This window comes from Anopheles bellator, chromosome 1 (assembly GCF_943735745.2).
Source record: "Anopheles bellator chromosome 1, idAnoBellAS_SP24_06.2, whole genome shotgun sequence".
Lineage (NCBI taxonomy): Eukaryota > Metazoa > Arthropoda > Insecta > Diptera > Culicidae > Anopheles > Anopheles bellator.
The window spans coordinates 19,017,727-19,024,856 of record NC_071285.1 but is presented as its reverse complement, the minus strand read 5'-3'; positions in this window follow the sequence as shown (position 1 = coordinate 19,024,856).

Here is a 7,130-nt window from a genome sequence, read left to right as displayed (position 1 = left end):
TTTTCACTCGTTATGAGTTTCTGATGATCAGACCAATAAGCATCTACAGCACCGATAATCCTGTTCGACAGGAAATGATATCAAAACAACATTCTGCGTCCGCTGCGTGCTACTGCTCTGCGGGTGGCATACCCATGGCCAGGATTATACGGCTGACAAAACATGCACCGCAGAGCCATGTTTTGTCTTGGCTGGCGAATCGTGGCGAAAAGTTTGCACCCCGAAGCCGTCGTCTGGCGCGAAAATCAATTTCCTAGTCAAAACATTTGCCTTCCATCGGCAACTTGTCAATAGAGCCGCCTGGCGACTGGCGCGCTAGTTCTGTTAATCCCAGAAGTCTGGGCGCATTAAAACTCGCTCTCGGAACTTTGAAGTAGCATTTGATGGATTTTGTTTGAGTTCGGCGCACTGGATGAGCGACCCAAGAAACCCGCAGAGAAACTGGTTTTAAAGTTCGCTTCCGATGCCGACCGAGGGGGCCGACAGAAGACGCCGTTCCCGGAAGACGGAGGGCCCTTTCGGCGTGAGTCTTTCATTTTTCAAACCACTGCAAAAACCTGTTGAAAGATTCATGACAGCCAAATCTGTTGCGCTGGGTGCGCCACGATGCGCTGCTAGGTGCCAGGCGTCTCGTCCATCGTGCGCGGCGCGTTGAAATATTGTTTAGAAAAGTCGAGGTGTGGCTGGCTGATTTTACACTTCTGCCGTCATTTCTTCTGCCTGGTGCGACTGTGGTAAACTTTGATTTATGGCCACAGGGAGCGTGGCAGACCGCGGGCCACGGACACGGGTAAGTGACAACGACCGCAACATCGAGCCACAATCGGCAAAGTTCAAACAGAACACGACACGCTTAAGGTACTAAACAATTCCCTGACAATTTGCTGCTGGCTGGTCTGATACAAGGAACCTTCTGCCGGGGCTCGATTGATGGTTCGATCGGTCCAAGTATCTCGCTACAGAAAGTCGGTTCCTCAATCTCACCAGGTAACATAAGATCACATTAACACTCTATCATTAAAGAACATTAACTCTCTTCGAAGCTCCTTTCGATTCTCTTTTTCTGCTCGCCAAGAATAATCGCTCTGGTGAAAGGATAACGGTCTAGCCCTTGGTTTCCAAAATGGCATCTCCAATTTCATCTTCATCCCTAGCCCTGGCCACATGGTTGACATGGTTCGTTACGGTTCACTGCCTCCACTCATTGACCTTTGGCCCCTCGACACACACATACAAACGGCCGTCGTGTCCATTGATAAGTGATATCAAAGCTAAGGGGTGCGATTGAGCCTCCCCTGTCACGAATACCAACACGTTCGGGTTCTCGTGAGGCTCCTGGCACGGAGGTTGCGGCCTAGTGACCGAGCCGAATTTTTGACAACCAAGAACCAGAATTGGCCTCCCCCGCCGTCCCATGTGTGCCCAAGCATGCGCCTCTCGCAAACTGTTGCTCCCCAACCGTGCCCACGATGTCGTAGGTCGCCCCGTAGGTGCTCTCTGGGTGTGGTTGTGCTGTGCTCCGTCGATGATACTGTCAATCTTACCAACACGACCGTCGGGCACCGTTGGTCTCCACACCCGAAGCCGAGGAGAAGTTTAGCTTTACGAGAGAGCCCTTGCCTTTCGGTTGCCCGTCTCCGGAAGAGCCCTTCTGCCGAAGGTAAGAACAAGGCAACATGGGTACCTGCGGCCCACTCCACAGGACGACCCTACAGAAGTGGCACCGTATCAAACTTTAGAGACTCATCTCAACTGCAGATGTCCATTCAGCTGTCTAATCGCGCGACTTTGGATGATGGAACGTTCCTAGATTGCGCCAAACTCGATTACCAACGAACGAGTCCGGCCCGCGGTCCTTGGCCCGGTCTTCCATTCTGGGACAAGGACTTCCATCGGGACTGGTAGCCATCGAAATTGCAGTGAGTGATACGATCAACGCGCACCTTGTGATGATGAGGAGATTTGGCGCCCGCTGGGAAAGTTTTGGAAATTGCGCCGGTATTCCTTTTTTCCTCTCAGCTGACTCGCGGGACACTTCGGGGGGGGAACACGACTCACTCAGGGGGCCCCGCGGGGTAGAGTCCCGTGTGCGGTTTTCTTTCGTAAATGAGCTTAAGCGATAATGATTAAAAGTTTCGTAATGAAATCACCCTTTCACGGGGTTTGATTGCGTCGCGATGCTAAAGGAGGGTGTCGGCCAAGGAGTGGGTTGAAGGATCGACTTTCCGGCGTACTTCATTTGATTTAGGTTTTGGGGCAAATTAAGCTGATCTAATGGAATCGTTTCCCAAGAGGAGCTCGAAATTTCCCAAGCGAGCTTGGCTTAATTATCGAGGCCCAGATTGGTGCCTCCGTTGAGGGCTTATAAAACTTAGAGCGATTTGTGGGTTCGGCTTCTACTTTCGCGTTCGCGCAGGACTTTTTCAATCTTTTGGATATAACATTTCAATCTTCCAGATTTATTTGCAATCAGTTATGTAGCATTCGGAAGGACCTTTCACTGTTTGTTTCATTTCTTTATGGCGTTACTGTACACTCTCAGGTCAACGAGTCCATTCCAACCTAATCTTATGCACATAACCATTTGCGAAACTTTTGCCCAATCCTCTAGAGCCTCCTTCTGCGTGTTATGGAGCCTCGAGCAACGAGCCTCTCAAGAAAATACTACCGAACGAAACGACCGTTTGCTGTCGATACGGCATAACCGATTATCCTGCCGGCTGACGGGCCCTTCGCTGGGTGACTGGAGAATACCCAGCCGGTCGTGATTCGGATTCGAATACGCACAACGCAACCACGCACGGCACGGGTGGCGTGACGGAGCAATATTAGGAGCGTTTGCCAAATGTCCCACGAGACCGCCATCGGTTTGCTCACTCTGGCGCTCGGAGGTTTGTGATTCAGCATAATTCTAGCATACTAATGGGGGGTGCGGACTTGCCGCGAAAGAGCAGTCTCTGGAGTGGCCAATAAAATCGCGAATTTGCTTAAGCCGCATGGTTTTGACTTCGCCGAGTGTACTCGTTCACGTACAGAACGCGGGTTTGTTTCCTCTTTATGCTCTGCTGGGTGTTTTGGGAAGCAACATTTAGAAAGCATAAATTTTTCGGGCCATTTCGAACACTTTTATAGTGAAGTGCGTTCATCGCGCGTAAATATTGGTTGATTGATTTGACTCCTGATCCGGTAAGTGGGTTGGTCTGCATCAGCATTGCGTCCGAACCGTAACGCCCAAAGTAACGTGTTGCACTGGCGCCGTTCGCACATTCTGAACAGGTTCGCCAAAGTATTTGCCTGCAAACTTCCGGTCGGAGCGTGCGGACTGCAGCTGAAGAAGGTTCAAACGTCGAGCGCGTTCGCGTATCACGTATATCACGTTTCGGAAAGTATTTTCCCCGAGTTCCCGAGTCCTGGCCACCACTTGCTGCGGTGCGGAATGTTTGCCCAGCGTGCCTTCGGACCGGGTTGCGCGAAAAACACAACCGACTTTCGTGCCACGCCAATGAAGGTAATGAACCAACGGGGGCGGGGGTGGCAAAAAATGGGACGATAGCCACCCACTTCCGGGTGTGGTCCGTGCACTGCACCGGTTACTTGTTGCCGTGGCTCAGTTATGCGGGTTGCATTAGCCGTCCGTCTCGAATTACATTCGATGCCAGTGGTCGGACATAGCAAAGAAACGAAAAAAACTTGTGAAACCCATAAATTGGTGCAATTGGTGGCGGAATTTAGTTGCCGCTTTCGTGGAAGCGGTTTTTGTCGCTTTTATGCTCTTTGGTCCCACGGTACACTTTTGCATGTTTGCTTTTCACCGATTGCCGGTTGCTACTGGGAATGGTAGTCGGGCACGTGACCCTCCAGGTAGAGCCAGTGACAAACTGCTTCAGGCAGCTGATTCATTAGACACTAACTTGGGAAGTAATTTACAGTCATTTTTTAATTGGGTTTTTGAACTTTTCAAAAGCACAGGACATGAACTTGATACCAACACGGGTACCCTTTCGATGGTATCGCGCTGGTGCGCCCTATATATTGTTTTATCGGGCAAAATTAGATTAGAGTGTTTGAAATTTTGGTTCTTCAGTAGATTGAACATGCAATTCTAGACGTTTTATACGTATCAATGTTCAAACTGCGGATCATTGAAGCTTGTTTGGGAAAGTTATAAAGTGAGGAAAAAAATGTTTTAAATTACATTAAAACAAAGTTGGATCATTTAATATAGGAAGTTAGATAATTTATCAACTTTTTGAAGCAAATCGTTTATATTGGGAATTTATTATTCCGATTTTCCATGCGTTAATTTGTCATTTTTTTTAATTTTTTTGCACAGCAGAATTTTTAAGTTCGGACCCACAGCTGTCATATTCATTCAATAGCCCAATATTTGTTTACTTCTTCTGATAGCTCATAGTTATATTATACGAAAATGATTTCTCAAGAAGCGTTCCCAGTTAATTTATTAATTTGCCCACAGCTTACATTAAAACATGTTTAAAGCCCTCATTTATTTTCGCGGGGATCCGGGCGGCGAATCTCAACAGCAAAGCTTTATTTATGATATCTAAAAGGGCACCAAAAATTGATTGTTAGAATTTATGGGATAAGCTAAGAATGATTACGATAATAATAATGTAATTAAAAAATGCCCTGCATCACTCTCTATTGTATATTGTTTCTCCCAAAATAGGATCTTGTAATTATTTTTTTGCATCACTCCCCAACGTATCCCATTCAGGATGGTGGCGCTCGCGAAAGGGGAGGCCATTCCGCAGAATGGCAACCACCCGCTAGGGATGCTGGAGAGCGCCGACTGTACAGCATGCAGCCGAGAGTCATAAAATGTACGAGGGAAATTGCATTTCTCTTCTGCTTATGCTTCCGTTGGGTCTGCCTCAACCCCAGACCGGGTCTGTTCGGCCGTTCGGCCTTGTGCATATGCTTCGTCCTCGTGTGATGACGCGCGTACACTTGAACCGACGTCATCGATGTGCAGTGCGGTGCAGCGCTTTAGGTTCCCGTGCTTTTTTTGTTGCTTCGTTGGGTCTTCCCAGTCTAGAGCCCACATGGCCTTCGTCTGGAACGCTTCGGGAGAACTGGGCCAGGATGTGACGCCAGACGGCAGGATACGGGCAGCAGCTGCTGGTGCCCGGCAGCGAGGAGTTCCATGCCTGGGGAAAGCGTGGACCATGCGCACTCTTTCTTGGCGTTGGCGCGTATCCTTCGCAACATCAACAAATCGCTCAGCGGGGAGGAACTCACGAAAGCTGCACCGTACGGCACCAACACCACTTCGACCGGGCGGCGGGGGGACGAGCGAAAGTTCACGTTCAAGGCTCACGCCGTGTCTCGCTTCTGATGGATGTGGTCGTTTCTATAGTTCGTGCCTTCGGCACCTGCGTCGCTTCTCACCTAGCGATAGCGTTGGCGCGGTATTTGGACTCACCGCACCAACACCAGCGCAACACCAGCCAGGAGCTAAATTTAGTCCCGACCTCGTGTTCGCGGGCTGCGCCCCCGTGTGTGTGTGTGTGTCTGATTGTGCTTTTGGGGGGTGTGTTAAGGATAAGGTCTCGGTGTGTGGGAATCACAGCAGCAGCATCGGTCTGAGTGCGGAAGTGTTTAAATTTAGAACGCTCGCTCCAGGAGCAAGGACAGTCGTGTCTCTCGGGCCTTTGTTGGCTTCCGCCGCCAGGTGGGCGGTGGGCCGCACATCCTGGAGGCACGCGAGTGTCTGTGAGTGACAGCACGAGACTGAATGAGACTGTGGCCGGAACGGAAGTGTCCTTTGCCTCGCAGAACAGAGCCAACGTGGATTGGGTTCACCGAGGTACACTACTGTCAAGAATTTGGAGTAGTTGAGGAAATTGTTGTACTTTTTTGGAAGGAAACATAGGAAACTTTTAGACAATTTTCTAAGCATTGCATCAATATCCTGCTAAGGGTCCTATCCGGGTTTTGACCATTCGGACAGTGCTCAGCCCACAGTTCGCTCGCCAACACGCGGACTCCCCAAAAGGCACTACCGCCCACGATCCGTCGGAACTCACGCACCAGAGTGTGTGGGTGTAACCGTGTGTGTGGCTCCAACGCCCATGTGTGGGTGACTGGTGGAGCCTTCGATTCAGAGCTTTCGCGCGGTCCGAGCAAGCGGCCAGTTCAGTTGCACATCGTCTTCCGTTCGCATCGCTTCGCAAATCACTCGGAATCGCGGACTCGCGGACCGAGCAGCAATACACGCAGCGAGAGTGAGTGAGAGAGCGGTGACGAGTGAGTGAAAGAAAACACGGTCAACCACAACTCCCCCCCGGGGGTGGGCAGCAAGCAGCCAGCCAGCCAGCCAGGGGGCCCTACCGTAGAGCCACCACGAGGTGGCCGTGGCGTGATTTCCCGTCGACTTCGAGCCGACTTCGAGAGTGAGTTAACCCAAAATTTCCGGACCCGGATCTTCGCTGCTTCCGAATCGAACGGTGTCTGCGTGCGTGCGTCCGTGTATGTGTGTTGTCCTTTCCACAGTCGCCAAAAGCGAGCGAGCAAAAAAAAAAGGGCATGACAGGAAAACGCACGGAATCCTCTCGCCAATAGGCCTCCACGGGGCCGTGTGTATTGGCAGATCACGTGAAGTTGAGCGCGCTCACCAGCACCACCACGCTCCTGTTGGTTTGTCTCACTGCTCACTTCTCACGGCTCACTCAGGCGTCTCAGGAGCGCGAGTTGGCTTTCGTTCGGTTGCTGCCATATCCACTGCCCAGCGGTGGTCCCGCTCTTTGCATGGTTTTCCCGGGCGGTGGTGGGGGCGATACAAGTGGTTGTTGTTAGTGTTGCAGCATCGTGCGTAGGTTCCACGGTCTTCATCCTGCGTGTGGGTGGCAGGTCGGTCGGCATCGGTAGACGGCACGGCGACGGCTCTTGGATCCGCGTGGAAGGCGGATCGGTCTCCTGCGGTGAATCGGAGGAAAGAAAAGGAAGTGTAGAAGTGAAAAGTGAAAGTTTCAGCAGTGCCAAAAACGTCGATGAAAAATAATGTTGGAAAATCCCCAGACATGACCCGGGAACCTGCTCCTGGAACACGGTGTGTGTGCTTCTCTACGCTTCGCGACCAGTGTCCTGGCGAGGGTAATCTGTTGATC